We start from the raw sequence: 23,007 nt of genomic DNA, 5'->3' as shown, positions 1-23,007 counted from the left end.
TCTTCCAAACTAAAGAAAAATAAAACCTCAGAAAAAAAAAACTTAAGGAAACAAATATAAGGCATTTACCTGATAAAGAGTTCAAAGTAATGATCATAAAGATGCTCAATGAACTCAGGAAAAGAATAGATGAACAGAATGAGAAATTCAACAAAGAGATAAAACACATAAGAATGTAACAAATAGACATCACAAAAGAATATAATAGCTGCACTGAAAAAATCCATTAGAGGAGTTCAATGATAGATTAGATGAAGCAGAAGATGAATCCACTCAAGATAAAGCAGTGTAGTCAGAGCAACATAAAGGAAAAGAATGAAAAAAAAAAGTGAAGCTATGAGACATCAAGTGTACTAAAAATCACATTACAGTTGTGCCAGAGACGTGAAAAAAGGGGACAAAAAATCTTATTTGGAAGAAATTATGGCTATAAATTGCCTAACCTGAGAAAAAAAATACACATCCAGATCCAGGAAGCCCAGAGAGTTCAAATAAGAGGAACCCAAGGAAACTCATGCAAAGACACATTATAGTTAAAATATCAAAAGTTAAACCCAAGAAGAGAATAAGAAAAGCAGCAAGAGAGAAATAACTTGCTACATACAGGATACTCACATAAGACTATAACCAGATTTTTCAGCAGAAACACTGGAGGCTGAAAGAGAGCAAAACAAGATATTTGAAGTGCTAAAAGGAAAAAATCCAACTAAGAATATATATTCAAAAAATTGAAAGAGACAAAGTTTTCTGGACAAGGCAAAGTTACAAGAGTTCAACAGCAGTAGTCTGGCTTTTTAGGAAATGTTAAAGGAATTTCTTTAAGCTGCAAACAAAGAGTGAAAATTAGTGACAAGAAAATATATGACTATATATAAGCTTCACTGGAAAGTAAATATATAAATAGGTAGTGGCTTTATCACTTACAAAGCTAGTAAAAAGGTTAAAAGTAGGAAAACACATAAAAGTACAATAATATATCAATGGATACACACAATATGAAATATAATGTCAAAAACAGTGTGTGGGGAGTACAAATGTAGAGCTTTTCAATACATTCAACCTTATGCTGTTATCAACTTTAACTTTTATAAATACAAGTTGTTATATGTAATTCTCAAAAACCTATAGTAAATATACAAATAGTAATTAGGAAATTATGCATACTACTAAAGAAAGCATTCAATCCACAAGGGATGAGAGTAAGAGAAAAAAATGAGGAATTATAAAATAGAAAACAGTTAAAATAGCAGTATGTATGTACCAATAATTATTTTTTTAAGATTTTATTCATTTATTCATGAGACACACAGAGAGAGAGAGAGGCAGAGACACAGGTAGAGGGAGAAACAGGCTTCATGCAGGGAGCCCGACACAGGACTTGATCCTGGGTCTCCAGGATCACACCCTGGGCTGAAAGCGGCGCTAAACCACTGAACCACCTGGGCTGCCCCCAATAATTACTTTAAATGTAAATGGAGTAAATTCTCCAATTAAAAGATATAGAGTTGGTGAATGGCAAAACAACAAAAACAACAACAAAATCAAGATTCATCTGTGTGCTGCCTCAAGAGACTCACTTAAGACTTAAAACACAAAGACTGAAGTGAGGGGATGACAAAAGATATTCCATGCATGCTAGACACTCTGGAGTCTCGGCTTCTGCTCTAGGGCCACATGAACCAGAGAGATCTTGTGCCAGGAACATAAGAGGAAACAGAATCATGGTTGGGTCATCCCACTGGAATGCAAGGCCTGGGCCCTGGGCAGTGACCAAAGTGAAAGTGAGGGATGGCAGGGTCCTGCAACCCATTCATGAAATAGAAGCCTCAAACCCCACAGCCTGACCAACCCAGACCTCAGACTCTAATCAGATATTATTAGGTCTTCCAGGGCTCCTCTCCTGACCACAGCCAACAGGTGCTGGATTAAATGTCTTTATTGGTAAACTATGTATGTTTATCATTGTACTTGCCAACATTGTATTTTAATTCTATGTGTCATGATATGTTACATAATGTCTTATGAGCCCCTATATTAAAAGATGCTCCATGCAAATAGAAACTGAAAGAATGCTGAGGTAGCTCTATGTGTATATAATAAACTTTATTAAACCAAAGACTGTAATAGGAGACAAATCACATCGTTACATACTGATAAAAGGTACAATATAAAAGACGACATAATATTTATAAATATATATGCACATAACAGGACAACAAATATACAAATATTAATAGATCTAAAGGAATAACAGAGAGCTATATGATGCTAGTTGGGGATGTTAATAACCCATGTACACTAATGGATAGATCATCCAGACTAAAAAATCAACAAGAAAACATTGGCCTTAAATGAAACACTAGGCCAGATGACTTGCCACCTATATACAGAACATCCCAGACAAAATCAACAGCACACCTTCTTCTCAAGTGCGCATGGAACATTTTCTAGGACAGATTGTATGTCAGGCCATAATACAAATCTTAATAAATTTAAGACGATGGAAATCATATCAAGCATCTTTCATGACCACAGTGATCTTAAACTAGACATTAATTATAGAAGGCAAACTGGAAAATTCACAAAAATGTAGAGATTGCACATCATATGAATGGCAATGGGTCAATGAAGAAACAAAAGAGAAATTAAAATATACCTTGAATTAAAAGAAAAATAAATCATATTAAAACTAATGGAATATACCAATTGTAGTTCTAGGAGGGAAGTTCATCGTGATAAATGCCTACATTAAGAAACAAAGAGTATCACAGGAAAACAACCTAACTTTATAACTCAAGTAACTAGAAAAAGAAAAATATATAAAGCCTAAAGTCAGTAGAGGAAAGAAAGAAACTTCAGAGTAAAAATAATCCAAAGAGGGACTAAAAAGACAGTATCAAAGATCAATGAAAATAATAAAAGGAGATCACTTTTTCTTTCCTTTCTTTAGTGACATTCCATTTTTTTCTTCTCAAGTTTTTGTTTAAATTCTAGTTAGTTAACATATATGGTAAAATTGGTTTCTAGTGCAGAATTTAGTGATTCGTCACTTACATGTAACACTCCATGCTCATCACATCAAGTGCCCTTAATACCCATCACCCATTTAGCCCATCCCCCACTCACCTCCTTCCATCAACCCTCAGTTTCTTCTCTATTGATAAGAGTCTCTTATGGTTTGCTTCCCTCTCTATTTTTCCCCCTTCCCAAATGTTCTTCTGTTTTCTTAAATTCCACATAGAAGTGAAATCATATGGTGTTTGTCCTTCTATGACAGGCTTATTTTGCTTAGAACTGATTTCTTCAAAAGATAAAGTTGACAAACCTTGAACCAGATTCACCAAGGTAAAAGAGAATTAGAAACAAATCAGACATGGAAGAGGATACATTACAACTGATAACACAAAATACAAAGGATCTCAAGAGACTACTATAAGAAATTATTCTTATATTTTCTTAAGTTTGAAAATATAGGCTAAAAATGGACAATTCCTAGAAACATATAACATACCAAGACTGAACCAGGAAGAAATAGAACATCTGAACATATCAACTACTAGCTAGGCAATTCAGTCACTCTTAAAAACCTCCAAAGAGGGGCGCCTGGGAGGCTCAGTTGGTTAAACATCTGACTCTAATTTTGTCTAGGTCATGATCTCAGGGTTGTGAGCTTAAGCCCCATGTTGGGATCTGCACTGGGCATAGAGTCTGCTTAAGATCCTCTCTCTCCTTCTCCCTATGCCCCTCCCCTTTAAAATTCCAGAGAACTAGAAGTCAAGGACCACATGACCTCACTTGTGAATTCGACCAAAAATTTAAGATATACCAATCCTCAAACTGTTCAAAATATTAAAGCTGTCCTAACATGCAAGATATAGAATTATCAAAATAGAAAAGTCAGGCATATTTTCAAATAAATTATTAGAGTGAATAAAAGAACTCAGAAAAGATTTGGATACAAAACCAATGATTTAAAAAATGTATTCCTATACACAAATGACAAAAAAGATATTATATAAAATAGCACACCAAAAAGTATGAGATACTTTAAAAACAAATCTTAGAAATTTTGCCTAAAATATTTGAGAAAATTGTGAAGCTTTATTGGAATAAAATCTAAATAAATAACAATATGAAACAGACTCGATAAATAAAGGATACCATGTGCATAAATTGGAAGACAATGCTCGATGGATATCAATTTCCCCCAAATAATTTATAAAGTCAATTCCATTGTTTATATGCATGTGTATGTAGTCACAGTCTGTATCTTTAAGCTCCCCCAGATATTTAAAACTCTCCTGTCATTGAAAAACAAGGGAAGAGGCTTGTTCTGCCAAATAAGATTCATAAGCAACAACAGTAAGAAAGATGATATGGTATTGACACAAGGTTAGAAACACACATCAACAGAGCAGAACAGAGAACCCACGTATGTATAGAAATTTAGTACATAATATGGCTCTACAAGTTGGTAGGGACATCACAGAAAATTATCCATATTGAAAAAAAATTTCACTACCTCTCACAGTACATAAAGAAATGAAAGCCAGGTGGATTGATAGCTAAAAAGTATAACACTTTAAGAATAAATAGATCATCTTTATAAATGGGGAAGTAGTTATTAAACCTGATGACATAATCCATAAAGCAAAAAAATGAAACAAATTGTATTAAATTTCAACAAATATTAAAATTGACAACCTCTAAAGAATAGTCCCAAAAACAAAATGCCCACCACACAGGCAAAACACCTTATAAACACATAGAACGTCAGATCTTTCTCTAATGTTTGCATATTAAACATTAGAGAATTTATAATGAAGAAAAAATCCCACTTGGATTATATATAAATATTGGAAGGTATTTCCTATAGTTCAAATCTTAATATTAAATCATTCACATTAGAGAACGAAATCTATTTTCTATCCTTTCCCCACAAAACCTCAAAGTTTTCCCCATTTGTTAATCACAGAGACTTGAGGTGTAGCAAAATACTTTTTAATGATTCAAAATCTAATAAGCCATATATCTTTAATGGAGAAAAATTTCAAGCATAAGGACAGAAAATTTTAATTTGCAGATACCCAAACAGTGGAGATGTGAAACAATTTGTCTTGTCTAAATACAGATTTAACTGTCCGGCTGCAAGTTAGTGTCATTCTTTGCCAGGTAGCAAACTCCACTGATGCATTTCAGCTCAGTCCTAATCACCAACATATTCCTAACTAAATGCCCCTCTTGCCATGAGCCTGAGAGAAAATGTGAGAGAAGAGACTGGAAGAGAGAGGCTTTGGTTTTATTTTGTTTTTGTTTTTACCTACCACACCCCTGAGTTTGGGAAGAGTGATGTTAGTGGAAGAGATTGGGATGTGAGGTATCTAGGAAAAGACTGGAGAGGAATGCAGAGATAAAGGGCCCGGATGACTAAATGGGAAGTCCTACAGGAGAAGAGTGAATAGCAGAGCAACACACCTGTCCAAACCTGCCTAAAAATTGAACAATCTTCCGTGCCTTTTCTTTTCAACACACACACACACACACACACACACACACACACACACACACACACACAATCTATTTACCACAGGGAAATAGCTTGTCAGCCATCTGGCCAACCTGTTAATGAGAAGCAGAGGGAAGGTTTTGGAATTTGGTAGCATTAGTGGTTAGGGCAGGGTGGATGGGGGTTATCTGTGTGGAAAGCAAGCAGTGTCCTAGGCAAAGGAAAACCTTACAGTATGGAACACTGAGTGTTTCCCTTTACCTAAAAGCAGCCAAGACAAGCAACCAACAAAGGAGATCCTGGAGATTAGGATTAGTTACAGGCCTGTTCAACAGCCAGGCGAATCCTTTGTGTGACCCACCCTATATCCCAACTGCTCTCCATCAAATGATTCATTTACTTAACAAATGTGTCCTAAGCATCTATTGTGTGCGAGGCCCTGGAGAAAAGCACAGGGAACAAGACAGCCACCGTTCTGCCCTCATAAAGTAAACATGTTTTACAGGGAAAGCAAGTTAAAACATAAACTTAAATAATAACAGGGAGAAGAGTGGAGACAAACTGCAAAGAGAGGAATTACTTTAGATAAGGGTGGTCAGCAAAGCCTTGTAAGGAGAGGACATTTAAACTCAGAAATAAAGAAAAAGAACTAGGCATTCAAAGACTGAGAAGAAAAGCTTTCTAGGTTGAAGAAATAACGCATTCAGAGATCCCGAGGTAGGAAAAAGGTGAATGGGTCTGAAGAACAAAAAGAAGACTACTGTATCTGGAATAAGACAAATAAGGAAGTAACTGGCATGTGATGGGGTTAGAAACAAGGCACAGATGAAGCATGACTGGTAGATCAAGGTAAGAGTTGGATTTCATGCTGACGCTAATGGAAAACCGGTGAGGATTTTAAGCAGAAAAAAATTATACCATCGAATTGATCTTTTAGGATGAACTCTTGCAGCTCTTCAGAGAATGAATTGGAAGGGGACAAGAAAAGAAGCTGGGGATGAAATCTGGGCAATGTAGGCAAGAGAGAACCATTTCAGTAAAGATTTTGAGAGTGTATCTGTGGTACACTTTGGAGACAGAAATGATAGAATTTGCTAAAAAATAGGTTCAGTGTGTAGAGTAAAGGAAATAGAAGGTTCAAGAGTTTGACTCCTAGATTCTGGTTGACTGGATGATAACGGGTAAAGGGTAACTAAGTGGATGATAATGCCATTTGACGGCTTTGCGGATAGAGAGGTAAAGGAAGCAATTCAGAGGGATAAGTTGGTTTTTGTTAGGCTATCTTGTTGCAACAAATGACTCCCAAATCTCAGCAATGGCTTACAGCATTTTACTATAATGGTGTATTTTAACTTTGTTTCCCCTTCCCACAGTATATGTCCAAAGGTATATGCCAGCTCAGCTCTGCTCTGTGTTTTTTTGCTTTAGGACCTAGGCTAAAGGCAGGGTTCTCAGCTGGGCAGAGACGTAGAACTAAAAGCTAGAAATGCGCAAGCTCTCACAGCCTCTGCTCGGCCACTTCTTGTGTTTTTGTTTCACTCATCAAAGTAAGTTTCATGGTAGGATTTCAATTCCAGTGGAGTGGCCTGCCATCCGCTTCTGACACTACGTCCTCAGAGTTAACCTCGGCTCCAGAGATTTATGGGCTCAGTACAACACAATTCTACCCCTACTTCAGACTTGAGGGGGGGCCTGAGGTCACCTGTTCTTCCAATCAACTGGCTACAAATTTGGGTGGCTCCAAAAATGTCCTTATATTTGATAATCTGCTAAACTGGTCCACAGACATTAAAAAAGTGTTTAGTAATAATTACAGCTCTTTTATAAAGACTATAACTCAGGACAATCCAGATGAATAAGAATGAGGTCTGGAATGGCACAAAGACCATCCTGTCCTCCTCCCCCACCCCCCAACTCCAGCACATTAATATCTTTAGCAACCAGGAAGCTCACCCATTCCTCAGTATGCATAGTATTTATTAGGGTGTCATTAGGTAGGCATGATTGGTGAAATTATTGACCACATGTTGAACTCAAAATCCTCCCTGAAGATTTAATTCTCTTAGAGTCCCAGTTGTCTAATCACATAGTTGGTCTAGAACCCCCATCTAGAAGTTATCTAGGGGTCTCACTAACATAAAACAGATATTCCTATTGCTTCCAGGAGTTTTTAAGTTTTCTCCAGAAAGCTGTGGACACAGACCATATAAATGTTTTATTGTACTACACATGTCAAGCTTACGCCTACTTATATACGTAACTATGCAGGTAAATTGGCAAAGGGTGGGGATATTTTATTCTCTTTCATGAAGGGAAGATGAATGATTGAAAACAATCTTTACGTACCATGTGTGTTAGGGCTCTCCTGAGGAACAGAACCAATAGCATATATACAGATACGTATGATTTTTTTTTCAGAGATGGGAAACATCTTTCTAATTGTTCCACAAAATCAACTATAAAAAGATAGTCATTTAAAAAAAAATCTGCAGAAAATAAATAAATAAATAAAACACGAAAATGGAGAAAAGAAGCTGGGGAATAGAAAACATATCAGCAGAGTCATATTGACTTTAATATAGCTAAAGCTTCTATAAATCAACAGGAGAGAATAATCAAGATATTTGAAGAGACAATGCACTAGAAAGGAAAATTCAGGGGCTCTTAAACTTATGGAAATGGATCAATTTCCATCACAATACAAAAATGCAAAGAGAAATAGGAGTTCCTATATTTTCTTATCATGTTGGTGAAGATGGAAAAATGATAACACTTGATAATATGTCAGTGAAAATGTAGAAAACAGATATTTTCATATTTTACTACTGGGAATGTGTATTTTCCAACTTTAGTGGAAGACAATTTGATAATATCCTTAAAATCATAAATACATCTACCTTTGGTCCAGCAAATTGTACTTCTGTTAAATCATCCTATAGATAGACTCAACAGGGATAGATTCAAGTTTTGTGGGGACATGACGTCTATATACTTCTCACTGCCATCTTTAAGAAAAAGGATGCAAAAAGTATAAACACACACAAAGAAGCCTATCACAGCCTCACATGGACAGGGAATGAAGCAAATAGTCCTATCCAGCTATTCTCAGCCAGTGGCATATCCTCTCACTCCTCACCTCAGAAATCAAACAGTTGCCTCACTACAAAGGAAATCCTAATGACCCAAGGATGTTACCAGTACACATGTCCAGAAACACAGAATGAGCTGACTGGGGAACTGTCTGTGCTAAAGTGAACCTGCAAAGTCTGGAAGACAACATCACCTATTCATGTATAGAGGCCAATATAAAGAATAATGATCATGAAAAAATGATGCCACCAAAGGAAGCTAATTAAGTTCTAATAATTGACCCAAAGAATGGAGATCTATGAATTGTCAAAAAAAAATTCAGAATTTAGAGATAAGCAAGATACCTGATAATGAGTTTAAACTAATGGTCATAAAATGCTCACCAAACTTGAGAAAAGAGTGAACATAGTGAGAACTTCAACTAAGAAGGAAAGTAAAACAAAAAAACAAAAAAACAAACAAAAACCTAGAGTGTGGCTCAGGTCTCAAGCCCTTGCAGCAGAGAGGGGACTTGGCCAACTATGCTTGCCTCATGTCCCCTCAAGTTTTGCCTGCCCAGAGCTCATTACTCCTGGCAGTAGGAATGGAAAGGCAAGAATAGTACTCCAAGGCCAGGAGTGCACATGCAGCTAAGCCCATCACTTGGCTACATAAGGCACAAATGCCACATGCAAATACCAGAAGGGTCTCACCCATTCGTGGTAACAACTTTGCACTTTCCTTCCCAGGGCTCAGCACAAGCTACTCTGTGGTGGGTTTGGGACTAGCGCATCTGACATGGCAAGAGCCCATCCGGGATCAGCCTTGGGCCTGGAGAGAGTTGTCCCCATTGCCTATGGGGCTTAGAGCTGCCTGAGTTCTAAGCACATGAATGAAGCATGCATCAAAGTTTTTACAAGAAATCGTTCATTGTCACAGTGGGAGAGGCGTTAGGAAGTATCATTAACCATCTACAATCATCATCAAAATAAAAAATCAATCTTCCTGCATTAACACGAGACACACTAAGCTAGATCCAAATCATCACCCCTATGACAAACAGAAGGCCATCTCTATGAGTGACCTTAAATTGAGGATTTTCAGAGCTTACTCAGGCTTCTAGAGTGAATGAAATTATGGAGTAGACAACTTTGTCAAAGATCTTGAATCGAGAATTTTGTCTCCATTTATCTTCTCTTAAAACTTCCCCTCTCCCTAACTTGGTAAATTCTCTGACCCAGAATTTTAAATAAAACCCTTTCTTCTCCATTTACATGAAGATTGGTGGGAGATTGCTTGTCTTACCCTATTCTTCCCCTGTTCCTCCATTATGGGCTCCCTTTCAAACTGTGTCTCATTTTAACTCACTCTTACTGCTTTTCCAACAATTCTAGCACAACCTAAACACCTACTCACACCAGTCTTCCAAACCCTGGCCACTTTAACTAATCTATCAGACTGCTGGTTATGTCAACATCTAGGTAATGCAAAAGAACCTGAAGGAGTTTTTGTTCCTGCCAGTGTAAGTACCTGGTGGACCCATCCTGGACAATGGGTGTAAAAAAGGGAGTGGTATCCATCCACCACAAAGAGGACAAAATCACTCTACTTCCTCCTATGGTAATTTGACAGTAGGAAACATCCATTGAAGCTCAAGATCTATTCTCTACTCAGGAAAGGCTAGTGGAAGGAAAAATCTCCCTTTGTATTGAAAATAAAAATGTCATTGAATCCTTCCTAGGTAATATGCCAAAAAAATACTATAATCAAACACCATGGTTGATTCCACAAATGCATCTTCAAACCTTCTAGTGATGTTACGAATCAATCCAAGACATTATGATACAAATGTTTGCCTTGTCACTGGACCATATTCCTTTGCAGGCTGCACAAATGGGACCCAGAACAGCTTGGCTCTCCCCTTGGCTGGTCTGCCCAATACTCAAGACCATGTACCAGGATGACAAAATACATCTCATGGAAATGGAAACAAAACTAAACCTAAAATTAGCAATACTTTTTTCAGGAAAAAAAAAAGGACTTTAAAATAAAGACTGTAACAAGAGACAGAGAAGGACATTACATAATAATAAAGGTATCTATGCAACAAGAGAATATAACAATTGTAACTATCTATGCATCCAACACTGGAGCCCTAAAATGTATAAAACAAATATTAACAGATGTAAAATAAGTTGACAGTAATACAATAATAGTAGAGGACTCTAGCACCCTGCTTACACCAATGGAGAGATTATCCAAGCAGAAAATCAAGAAGAAAACAGTGGCTTTGGAGGACGCACATGACTACAAGGAATTAACAGATGCGTACAGAACATTCTATCCCAAACAGAATATAAATTATTTTCTAGTGCACATAGAACATTCTCTAGGATAGATCCCCTGTTAGGTTAGGCCATAAGAAAAATCTCAATAAATTTAAGATTGAAATCACATTAAGCATATTTCCCAACCAAACAGGAATGAAATTAGAAATTACAAGGAAAAAAAAAACAACAACAACAGGAAAAAGCCACCAATATATGGGGACCGAACAACATTCTTCTAAATAGTCAACAGCTCAACAAAAAAATGAAAGAAAATTACAAGTGAATATAAGCACATTTAAAAACCAATGGGACACGGGATCCCTGGGTGGCGCAGCGGTTTGGCGCCTGCCTTCGGCCCAGGGCGCGATCCTGGAGACCCAGGATCGAATCCCACATCGGGCTCCCGGTGCATGGAGCCTGCTTCTCCCTCTGCCTTTGTTTCTGGCTCTCTCTGTCTCTCAGTCTTTCATGAATAAATAAATAAATAAAATCTTTAAAAAAAAAAAAAAAACCAATGGGACATTGCAAAAACACTTCTAAGAGGTAAGTTTATAGCAATACATGCCTACCTCAAGAAAAAAGAAAAATCTCAAATACTTTATACCTAAAGCCACTAGAAAAGGAAGAACAAAGTCCAAATTTAGTAGAAGGAAGGAAATAATAATGATTAGAGCAGAAATAAAGGAAATAGAGGTTAAAAAAAACACTAAGAGCTGGTTCTTTGAAAATATAAACAAATTAATAAACCTTTAGCCACATAATCAAGAAACAAGATTCACCTATATAAAGTAAGAAATAAAAGAACATTAAGACTAAACCACAGTAATACCAGGGATTATAAGATACTATTACAAACAATTATATGCCAAAAAATTGGACAACCTAAAATAAATGGATAAATTCCTAGAAACACAACTTCCCAAGACTGCACCATGAAGAAATAGAAAATCTGAACAGATGGATAACTATTAATTAAATTGAATCAGTAATCAAAAAATTTCTATCAAACAGAAGTCCAAAACCAGACAGCTTCAGAAGTGAATTCTACCAATTATAAAAGAGTGAATGCTTATCATTTTCAAACGATTCAAAAAAATTGAACAGAAATATTTCCAAATTCACTCTATGAAGCCAACATTACCCTGAAACCAAAACCAGACAAAAACACTACAAGGAAAGAAAATTATAGGCCAATATCCATGACAGACATAGATGCTAAACTCCTTAACAAAGTATAAGAAAATCATGCTCAATGTTGATTCAGAAATAAGACAAGGAAACCTACAATTATCATTTTTATTAAGCATAGTACTGAAAGTAATAGACATGGCACTCAAACATACATACATATATACATACAAAAAATTAATAAGCAAGCAAACAAAATGGCAAGGAAGAAGTAAAAATATCACTACTTGTAGATGACATGATATAAATAATGAAAACTATAAAGACTTCTACCAAATAACTATTAGAACTAATAAAGAAATTCAGGAAAGTTGCAGGATACAAAATTAATGGTCAAAATTCTGTTGCATTTCTATATACTAATAATAAAATATGAGAAAAATAAATGAAAAAAATCTCATTCACCATTGCATAAAAAGCAATATAAGATAATTGATGAAAAAAATATAAGATATTGATGAAAGTATTCAAAGAAAAAACAAATCTATGTAAATGTATACCATACCTATGGATTAGAAGAATATTGTTAAACTTCTCATTCCACCTGAAGCAATCCACAGATTTAACATAATCCCTATCAAAATACCAATACTATTTTTCACAGAACTAGAACAAATAATTCTAAAATTTGTATAAGATCATAAAGGATCCTAACTAACCAAAGCAGCCTTGAGAAATAAGAAAATGGGAAGCATTACAATCTCAGAAGTATACTACTAAGTGAGCCAAGTGCAGCCCAAGCCCATTAAGCTGGGCAGGGTCACCAAGGTGCTGGGCCTGACGGGACAGTGCACACAGGTGTGCATGGAGTTCATGGACAATATGAGCCAATTCATCATCTGCAATGTGAAAGCCCCTCTGTGAGGACAACCTGCTTACTCTATTGGAGTTAGTGAGAAGCTTGGATGCTGCACTGAACTTCTGGCTGGGTCCTGGATGTCTGGTCAACCACTCAGCTTACAGAGATGATCTATGATTGTTATCAGAGTAGAATACAAAACCATAGTTACCAAAACAGTATGGTACTGTCACAAAAAAAGATATGTATTAATGAAACAGAATAGGGAGCCTAGAAATAAAAACCTTACTTATATGATGAGTTGATCTACAACAAAGGAAACAAGCATGTATAGTGGAGAAAAGACAATCCCTTCAATAAATGGTGCTAGACAAACTGAACAGCTAATGTAAAAGAATGTAAGTGGACCACTCTCCTACATGATATATGAAAATAAACCAAAGACATGAATGTAAGACCTGAAACCATAAAACTCCTTAAAAAATATAGGCAGTAATCTCTTGGACATCTGTTTTAGAAATAGCCTTTTGGAACTGTATTCTCATCCAATGCAATCAAAACAAAAATAAACAACTGTGACTACATCAAAGTAAAATGCTTTTGCACAGCAAAGGAAACAATCAACAAAATTAAAAGACAATCTACTGAATGGGAGGAGATATCTGCAAATAACATATCTGATAAGGGATTAATATCCAAATAAATGAAGAACTCATACAAATCAACACCAAAAACCCCAAAAAATTTGATTAAAAACTGAACAGAGAATTTGAAAATACATTTTTCAAAAGAGGACACATAATGGTCAACAGACACATGAAAAGATGCTCAAGATCACTAATTGTCAGGACGATGCAAATCAAAACTACAATGAGATATGACCTCAAACCTGTCAGAATGGCTAGTATTTAAAAAAGAAATAACAAGTGTTGGGAAGGGTTTGGAGAAAAGGAGATCTTATGCACTGTTGGTGCAGCCAGTACTATGGAAAGTGGTAATAAGGTCCCTCAAAAAATAGAAATAGAAATAGAAATATCATCCATCTAACCTATTTCTGGGTATTTATCTGAAGAAAACAAAAATATGAATTCAAAAAGATATACGTACCTCTATGTTCACAGCAGTATTATTTACAATAGCCAAGATATGTAAGCAACCTGCGTCCATCAATCAGTGAATGCATAAAAATGCGATACACACACATATGACTCAGCCATGAAAAAGAATAAAATATTGCCATTTTTAACCACATGGATGGACCTAGAAAGTATTACACAAATACATAAGTCAATCAGAGAAAAACACATGCCATAAAATTTCACTTATATGTGGTACCTAAAATACAAAACCAGCAAAAGGAACAAAACAGAAAGAGAATCACAGATACAGGAAACTCTTGGTTACCAGTGGGAGAAGTGGCGGGAGATTGAAAAAAAAAACAGATAAAGAGGATTAAGAGGTAAAAACTTTCAGTTATAAAAGAAGTCAATCATAAGGAGGTAAGGTACAGCATAGGTAAGACAGAAAATAATATTGACATAACATTGTATAGTGACAGATAGTAACCAGACTTACCGTGATCACCATTTTGTGATATAGAAAAATATCAAATAACTAGGAGGTACACCTGAAACTAATAGGATATTGTATGTCAATTTTATTTCAATCGAAAAACTAAATAACAAGGCAACTGTTCCATTCTTAATAGCATTAAAAATAACAAAACACTTAGGATTAAGTTAGGCAAGGAAGTTAAAGATATGTGCAATATAAACTACAAGACATTGTTGAACATAGCTAAAGACACAAACAAATAAAAGACATCCTGTATTCATGGTTTGGAATTAACTGTTAAAATGGCCAAAATACCAAAAGTAATCTTCAGATTCAATACACTCTCTATCAAAATACAAAAGCATTCTTTACATAAACAAAAGAAAGACTCCTAAAGCTTGTGTGAACCTACAACGGACCCTTTATAGCCTAAGCATTCCTGAGGGAAAAAAAAGAAAGGCATGACACTTCCGTATTTCAAAATATACTGCAAAGCCACAGCAGTGAATATGTGGCACTGACACAGAAAGAGACACATCAATGAATGAAACAGATTAAAGAGATCAGAATTGAATCCTGTCATATAGGGTCAACCAATAATCAAAGTAGAACATGTATTTAAGAAAGGATGGACTCTTCAACAAATGCTTCTGGGGAAATGAGAAACACATGCAGAACAGTGAAACTGCACCTCTACCTCACACCACTCACAAAAATTAATCTGAAAAGGATCGAAGACTTAAACACAAAACCTGATGCCATAAAATTTCTAGAAGGAAATATAGGGAAGAAGTTTGCTGATGTTGGTCTTGGTAATGATTTTTTTTTTTTTTGGACATGATGCTAAAAACACCAAAAACAGAAGCAAAAATTAACAAATGGAATTATATCAACTGGAAACCTTCTCACAAGATAGGGCACATTCAGGGTGGTATGGCCATAGACCAACTTAAGAGTTTCTGTATGGCAGAAGGAAGAATTAACAAATGGCAGACAATGTACAGAATGGGAGAACATTTTTGCAAACCCTATATCAGATGAGGAGTTAATAGATGCAGAATATATACAATAAATACTAAACAATAAATTGGAGAGAAACACTAAATAGACATTTTTTTTCCGAAGAAAATATAAAAGTGGCCAAGGAGCAAATGAAAAAATGCTCTACGTCACTAATCATCTGGGATATGCCAATTAATATCACAATGAAGAGTGAGGGAACACGGCCGAGGAGGGGGATCCTGAGCTTACCCCCTAACTACTGACACACAAGGGCATCAACTGCATATTAAGTCACTCTGAAAATGACCTGAAGATTTCAGAGCAGATCTTTCATAGCTAAAGACTTAAAGAGATGGCTACACTGAAAAGGGTACAAGGGGTAGAGATATGGTTGGAACCAAACCCCCATGTGGTAACATGCAGTTGAGGGAGAGAAAGATCATAGGTATGGAGTGGTGAGGGGATTAAGCCCCACAACAGGCACCCCCGCCTTCAGGACTTGTACTAGGAAGATGAATCCTTATAAGGTCTGACTCTGAAAATCAGTAGGACTCTGATTTTTCTCCCAGATAACTCTTGGAGAGCTAGAGGGTTTTTAGACAACTGTCTCTGGTCTTTAACGGTCAGCATGTTATATCAATCAGTTCAAGACAAGCACAGAAACAGCAGTTTGAGAAGTGCCAAGGCTATCCATGAAGATTTATTGACTAATTTTAGGACTTGTGCCAGAGGATCAGGGATCTGCAGGAGCTTTTCCCAGGAACTGAAGTACTGGCAGTATTCCCACCCTCCTTTAGCCTGGTTGGCCAGATGCTTGCAGAAACCAGTACTGGTACCTTCCTTCTGCCTTACTAGCATCACTCACCCTGTACCCATGCTCCCCTGGAGATTACTCAACCAGCCCACACTGGCAGGAGATCCTTTGATGTGCCTTCCACACTTCCACACCTGGCAGGCAGCCCCAGTATAGACAGATATCCCCACAGACCAACTATTGCACTGCCACACCCAGTGGGCCCTGGCTGGGACAGATGTTCCCCTCAAAGTTATTCTTGCCCCAAGGGGAGGGAAAGCTAGCCCTTCCCATCACCGCATACACACACACACAGTGTCTAAAGCTGTGCCTCTAAGCTAACTCCTTGGAATGAAAACCCTGACCACTACTGCACCCACAGTAGTTGTGGCTGGTCACTGCAGATAGCTGGACTAAGGGCCAGCACCACCCACCAGTGTAGAATAAGTAGTTGTAGCCCAGCAACGATAGAAGAGCACATGCAGCCCACACAGGGGACAACCTAGGAACATTTAATTCTGGTGACCACGAGGAATTTTGTTACTGGGCCCCAAAGGATGCCTTCAACATAAGGCTACTACTTTCAAGATTAGGAGACAACTGACAGACCGAATACATACAAGTAAACACTGATAGACCAAATGAGGAGACAGAGGAATATGTCCCAACAAAAGAAAAAGATGAAACCTTAGAAAAAAATGCTAAATGAAATGGAGATAAGAATCTACATGATAAAGAATTCAAAGTCATGGTCATAAAGATACTCACTGGATTTGAGAACAAGAACCAGTCAGAGTTGAAGAATACAGTAACTTAAATGAAAAATAAACTAGAGGGAATCAACAGAAGATTAGAAGTTGCAGAAGAATGTATCAGTAATTGGAACGCAGGGTAGTGAAAGGCAGCCAAGGGGAACAATAATAATAACAGCAACAACAAATTTTTAAATGAGGATTAGTTAAGGGACCTCCATGACAACACCAAGCATGATAGCATTCCTATTATAGGGACCCTAGGAGGAGGAGGAGAGAGAAAAAGGCAGAAAACTTAAAGAAATAATAGCAGGGCACCTGGGTGGATCAGTGGTTGAACATTTGCCTCTGGCTCAGGTCATGATCCTGGGATCCTGGGATTGAGTCTCGCATCAAGCTCCGTGCAGGGAGCCTGCTTCTCCCTCTGCCTCTGTTTCTGCCTCTCTGTCTCTCATGAATAAATAAAATAAACTCTTAAAGAAAAGATAAAATGGCTACAAACTTCCCTATCCTGGCATAAGAAACAAACATCCAGGTCCAGGAAGCACAGAGAACTCCACAAACAAATGAAACCAAGAAAATCCATACCAAGATACATAATGATTAACACGGCAAATATTAAAGATAGAGTCTTAAAAGCAGCAAGAGAAAAGCAGTTAGGTAAAGAGAAATCCTTAAGGCTAACGACTAATTTTTCTACAGAAACTGCAAGCCTAGAAGGAGTGGCACAATATATATACAAAGTGTTCAAAGAAAAGAAAAAAAAAATCTACAACCAAGAATACCTGTTAAGGTCAACATTTAAAATTGGAGAAAGTGTTTCCCAGAAGAACAAAATTTAAAGGAGTTCACCACCTCTTCAATCTGGCCTTAAAAGAAATGTTAAAGGAACTTCTTTAAGAAGAAAGAAAACATAACTAGAGGCAAGAAAACTACAAAAGGAAATAAGTTTACTTGTAAAAGGAAATATACAGTAAAGGTAAGCAGATCAACAACTTATAAGTACAATGGTTAAAAGACAAAAGTAGTAAAATTAATTATATCTACAATAATTAAGAGATACACAAAATCAAAATATAAAAGATGACATCATAAACATAAAACCTGGAGATAATAATTTCAGATTATGTTCAAACAAGCAACCATTGACTTAATATAGCTACTACATACATAGTATGTTATACATAAACTTTATAGCAACCAAAAACCTACAATTGACACAAAAATAAAGAGAAATTATGTTGTATACCTGAAACTGATACAGGCCAACTATATTTCAATTAAAAATTAAAAAATAAAACCTCCAAGTAGATATTACTTCACATCTGTTACAATTGCTACTGTCAAGAAGATAAGAGACAACAGGTACTGGTGAGGATGGGGTGAATAGGGAACCCTCACACATTGTGGGAATATTAATTGGTTCAACCACTATGGAAAAGATCATGGAGGTTCCTCAGAAAATGAAAAATAGATCTGCCAAAAACCCCAGCAAATCCACTACGGATATATATCCAAAGGAAATGGAAACTGGATTTTTTTTTTTTTTTTTTTAGATAATATGCCATCCCATGTTTATTGTGGCATTATTCACTGTAGCCAAGATATGGAAACAACCCAAATGCTGACAAGTGAATTAAAAATTTGTGGTATGCATACAAAATGGAATGTTATTAGGTATGAGGAAGGAGGATATTGTGCCATTTGTGACAACATGGGTGGACCTTTAGCATATAACACTGGGTGAGGTAAGTCAGAGAAAGACAAGCACTGTATGATTTCATTTAAACATGGAATCTAAAAAAGTCAGACCCGTAAAAATGAAAAAACAAAAATAATACAGTTACCAGAGAATGAGAGGTGGTGGATAAGACTGATGGTGTTTAAGAGTATGAATATATAGTGAGTAGTAAATAAGCCATAAAGGTCAAATACCCAGTCAAATGATTATAGACAATAACATGCTATAATTATGTAGCAATAAATATTGCTACAATAGCACCCATATTACAATATATAAATGTATCAAAGTAAATTGTACACCTTCAATTTGTACAGTGTTACATGTCCAATTTTTTCAGTGAAAATGCCATTCCTAATAAAACCTCTCAACAAATTAGATATGGAAGGAATTAACATACCTTAATATAATAAAGGCCATATTAGATAAGCCTACTTATTTGATAAGATATACAATGGTGAAAGATTGAAAGCTTTTCCTCTGAGATCAGGAAGGAGGCAAGAGTGCCCACTATCATCATTCAAAACAGTACTGGAAAGTCCTTACCAGAGCAATCAGAAAAGAAAAATGAATAAAAGGCATCAGCTTTAGAAAGGAAGAAGTAAAATTGTCTCTATTTGCAGATGACATAATTTTATATATAGTAAATTTATAGACCCCCCCAGAAAACTGTTAGATCTAATCAATTATGTCAGTAAAAGTATAAAGTACAAATTTGCTATACAAAAATCAATAGCATTTCTATAATAACATTAAATTATTTGAAAAATAAAGAACATTATCCCATTTACAATAGCACAAATAATAAAATAGGAATAAACTTAACCAAGGAAATGAAAGATCTCTACTCTGAAAACTACTAGAAATTAATAAAAGAAATCAAAGACACAAATATATGGAAAGGCATCTTATGTGCAGGCATTGGATAAATCAGTATTGTTAAAATGTCAGTACTATCAAAGGGCATCTGTAGATTCAGTGAACTGCCTATTAAAATTTCAGTGACATTTTTTATAGAGGTAGAAAAAAAATCCTAAAGTATATATGGAATCACAAAAGATCCCAAATATCCAAAGCATTCCTGAGAAAGAAGAACAAAATGGGAAGTGTAACACTTGCTTACTTGAAGCTATGCTATGAAGCTATAGTAATCAAACAGTATGGTAACTGGAATTCTTTTTTTTTTTTTTGTAACTGGAATTCAAAACAGACAAATACACCAATGAAACAGTATTGATAGCTCAGAAATGGACCCAAACATTTATGGTTAACTAATATTTGACATGCGAGCCAATAAAACTCAGTGAAGGAAAGAGTCTTTTCAATAAACTATGCTGGGAAAATTGTATATTCACATATAAAAGTGTGAAATTTGACCTCTGTATTACACACACAAAAATTAACTCTAAGTGGATTAAAACTTAAACTTAAGACCTAAAACCTTGAACTTACTATCTGAAAACATAGGAAAAAATTTTGATATAAGTCTTAGCAATGTTCTTTTGGATATGGCAGCGAAAGCCCAAGAAAAAAAATAAACAAAACAGGACAATCATCATGTGGGGGAATATAAAAAAATAGTGAAAGGGATTTTGCAGCAAAGGAGAAAAAAATGAGTGGGGAAAAATCAGAGAGGGTGACAAAGCATGAGACACTCCTAACTCTGGGAAAGGAACAGGGGGTAGTAGAAGGGGAGGTGGGTAGGGGGATGGGATGACTGGGTAATGGGCACTGAGAGGGGGCACTTGATGGGATGAGCACTGGGTGTTATATGTTGGCAAATTCAACTCCAATAAAAAATATACAAAAACAAAACAAAACAAAACAAGTGGGAATACATCAAACTAAAAAGCTTCCCAGAAAAAGAAAAACAATCAACAAAAGGGAAAAGACAACTTATTGAATCGGAAAAAAAAATTGCAAACCATCTATATGATAGAGGGTTAGTATCATGAATACATAAAGAACTCCTACAACTCAATAGCAAAAAAACCCAATCCGGTTTTAAAAAGTGTTCAAAAGATCTGAATAGACATTTCTCCAAAATGACATGATGCTCATCATCACTAGTCATTATGGAAATGCAAATCAAAACCACAATCAGATTTCATCTCATGCTTGTTAGAAAAGCCATCATCCAAAAGACAAGAGATAAATGCTGGAGAAGATGTGGAGAAAAGGTATGTACACTGTTGGTGGGATTGTAAACTGGTACTGCCACTCTGGAAAGAAGTGTAGATGACCCTCAAAAAACTAAACCTAGAACTACATGTGATCCAGAAATTCCACTTTGGGGAGCATATCCATAGGAAACAAAGACAGTAACTTGAAAAGATACCTGAACTATTCATTTTTATAGCCAACACAGGGAAAAAACCTAAATGTTCATCCATGAAGAAATGGACAAAGAAGCTATGAATATATGTGGAAATACTCATCCATAAAAAAAGGAGGAAATTTTGTCATTTGTGACAATACCGCTGAAGTTTGAGGGCACTGTACTAAGAGACATGAGTCAGAGAAAAATACTGTATGATCTTGCTTATATTTGTAATCTAAACAAACAAAAATCATAGAAAAAGATTTGTGGTTGCAGAAAAAGGTTGGAGGAGGTTCCTGCATCCAGAGGTTGCAGGAAAGAAGTGTTGGAAGCTGATGAAAAGTCATAAACTTCCAGTTATAAGAACTAAATACAACATGAGATTATAGTTAATACTGCTATGATATATGTATGCAAATTGTTAAAAGAGTATATCCTAAAAATTCTCATTACATGTGGATTTTTTTCTTTTTCTTTTTATTGTATATGAGATGACAAATGCTATCTAAACTGATAGTGGTAACCATTTATGATGTGTGGAAGTTAAACTGTTATGCTCTCCACATTAAAAACAGTGGTATAAAGCAATTATATCTTAATGCTAGAAAATGAAAAAAATAGATATAAAAACAAAAAATTTGTTACAAAAGTGAATATTCAGAACCCATGGAAGTGGGGACTATGAAGTTTAAGCTTCATACATGGAGCATATGTTTCCGCCTTCACATATGTACAAATAATGAACGTCATTTTAGTTTGCAGGAATGAAAGATTATAAATTACCTAAATGTCCACCAGTAAAGACTGTTTAAATAAATTATGGTATCTTCACACAATGGACAACTATGCAGTGATCTTAAAATTTTGGAAGCTCTGGATACACTAAAATCAAATAGGCCTCGAAAGAGATTATTAAACACAAACTCAAGGTACACAAGAACGCATAGAGCCTACGGTTTGTGCCAAAGAGTGAGGATTAGTCAGCTTCACCTGGTGTTCTGGCAAAGCTTTCTGGTGGGCGGGCCTGATGACTACAGTCAACAATGGGCAGGATTATGACTTAGCTCTGCTTAGGCGCAAGTGCGGGACCAGGATCCATAGTAAGGCTGTTTGAGGTCTCAAATCAGGCAGACCTGTGGAGTTCCCTCATCAAACTCTGCAGATGAGAAAAATTGCTGGTTGGAGCTGCTGCTTGTGGGCTTCATATAGGAATTTGGTTTGCCAAAACCTGAGAGCTGGTTGCTGCAAACCCCTCCCTTCTCTGTCTGCTTCCCAAGGGGTCAGACCCCCCAGATTTTCCCACAATCCCTGAGGGGCAAAACTGGAGTGACCCACTCTCAAGACGTGGCCCATGATGCTGGGGAGCTGGATGTCCGCCAAGGGCTCTCTTACTGCTGGAACCATAGGCTCAGGTGCGTACTCCTGGTTTATTGCTGCACTGACCTGAGGGAGGGGCACTGTGGTCAGCATGTAGCCTCTCCTTTCATCCTTCTAATGTGGTTTCATTCTCTGTGATGAAAGGGGGCGGGCCTTCAGTCTTACTCCCAGGTTCTTGGACTTTCTTAGTCCATGGTGCCCTGTCCTTGAAGAGTTGTGAGTTGTTCATATGAGGGGAAAATCAAATTAGGAACAACCTACATCACCATCTTTTTTTAAGGTCAATTCCCAGGATACTCCCCATTTATAGCCCATCTCCAGCTGAGTGTAGCTCTTGGCTCCCCCAACTAGAAAGCCTTGCTATAAATTCTGGAAAACTTGGACCTAGCTGTCACATTCTGCCAGAAAAGGGGAACTCATTTACGGTACCACCCACAGCTGAGGGTAGCTCCCAGCCCTGTTTGACCAGAACATCTGGGAAGCTGCTTAGTTTAGCAACACTTGAGTGGAGAGTCTGACAAGCTTCAGTGCAAATTAGCAGAGCAAAGCAGGTGGCTCTGTCTTGTCAGGAAATCT

General features: G+C 36.5%; 2 long non-coding RNA genes across 5 annotated transcripts in view; one reads left to right on the top strand and one right to left on the bottom strand.

Annotated features, from left to right (window-relative positions):
- LOC111090366 overlaps positions 1 to 22,211 on the bottom strand; it is a 48,383-nt gene extending 26,172 nt beyond the window's left edge. Inside the window, exons 1-2 of one of the 3 annotated variants that reach the window (XR_005371715.1) lie at positions 22,045 to 22,211; positions 616 to 655 (exon numbers count right to left, since the gene is read on the bottom strand). This is a non-coding gene — a long non-coding RNA (uncharacterized LOC111090366). Of the gene's footprint in view, positions 1 to 615; positions 656 to 21,837 lie in introns of all 3 variants that reach the window. The other 2 variants (XR_005371713.1, XR_005371714.1) reach the window with 2 other exon arrangements.
- LOC102154595 overlaps positions 22,169 to 23,007 on the top strand; it is a 58,731-nt gene continuing 57,892 nt past the window's right edge. For both annotated transcript variants that reach the window (XR_005371717.1, XR_005371716.1), the window contains exon 1: positions 22,169 to 22,466. This is a non-coding gene — a long non-coding RNA (uncharacterized LOC102154595). The remainder of the gene's footprint in view (positions 22,467 to 23,007) is intronic.

This window comes from Canis lupus, chromosome 16 (genome assembly GCF_011100685.1).
Source record: "Canis lupus familiaris isolate Mischka breed German Shepherd chromosome 16, alternate assembly UU_Cfam_GSD_1.0, whole genome shotgun sequence".
Classification (NCBI taxonomy): domain Eukaryota; kingdom Metazoa; phylum Chordata; class Mammalia; order Carnivora; family Canidae; genus Canis; species Canis lupus.
Note: the sequence above shows the minus strand (reverse complement) of the source record. Positions and strands in the feature narration are given on the sequence as shown.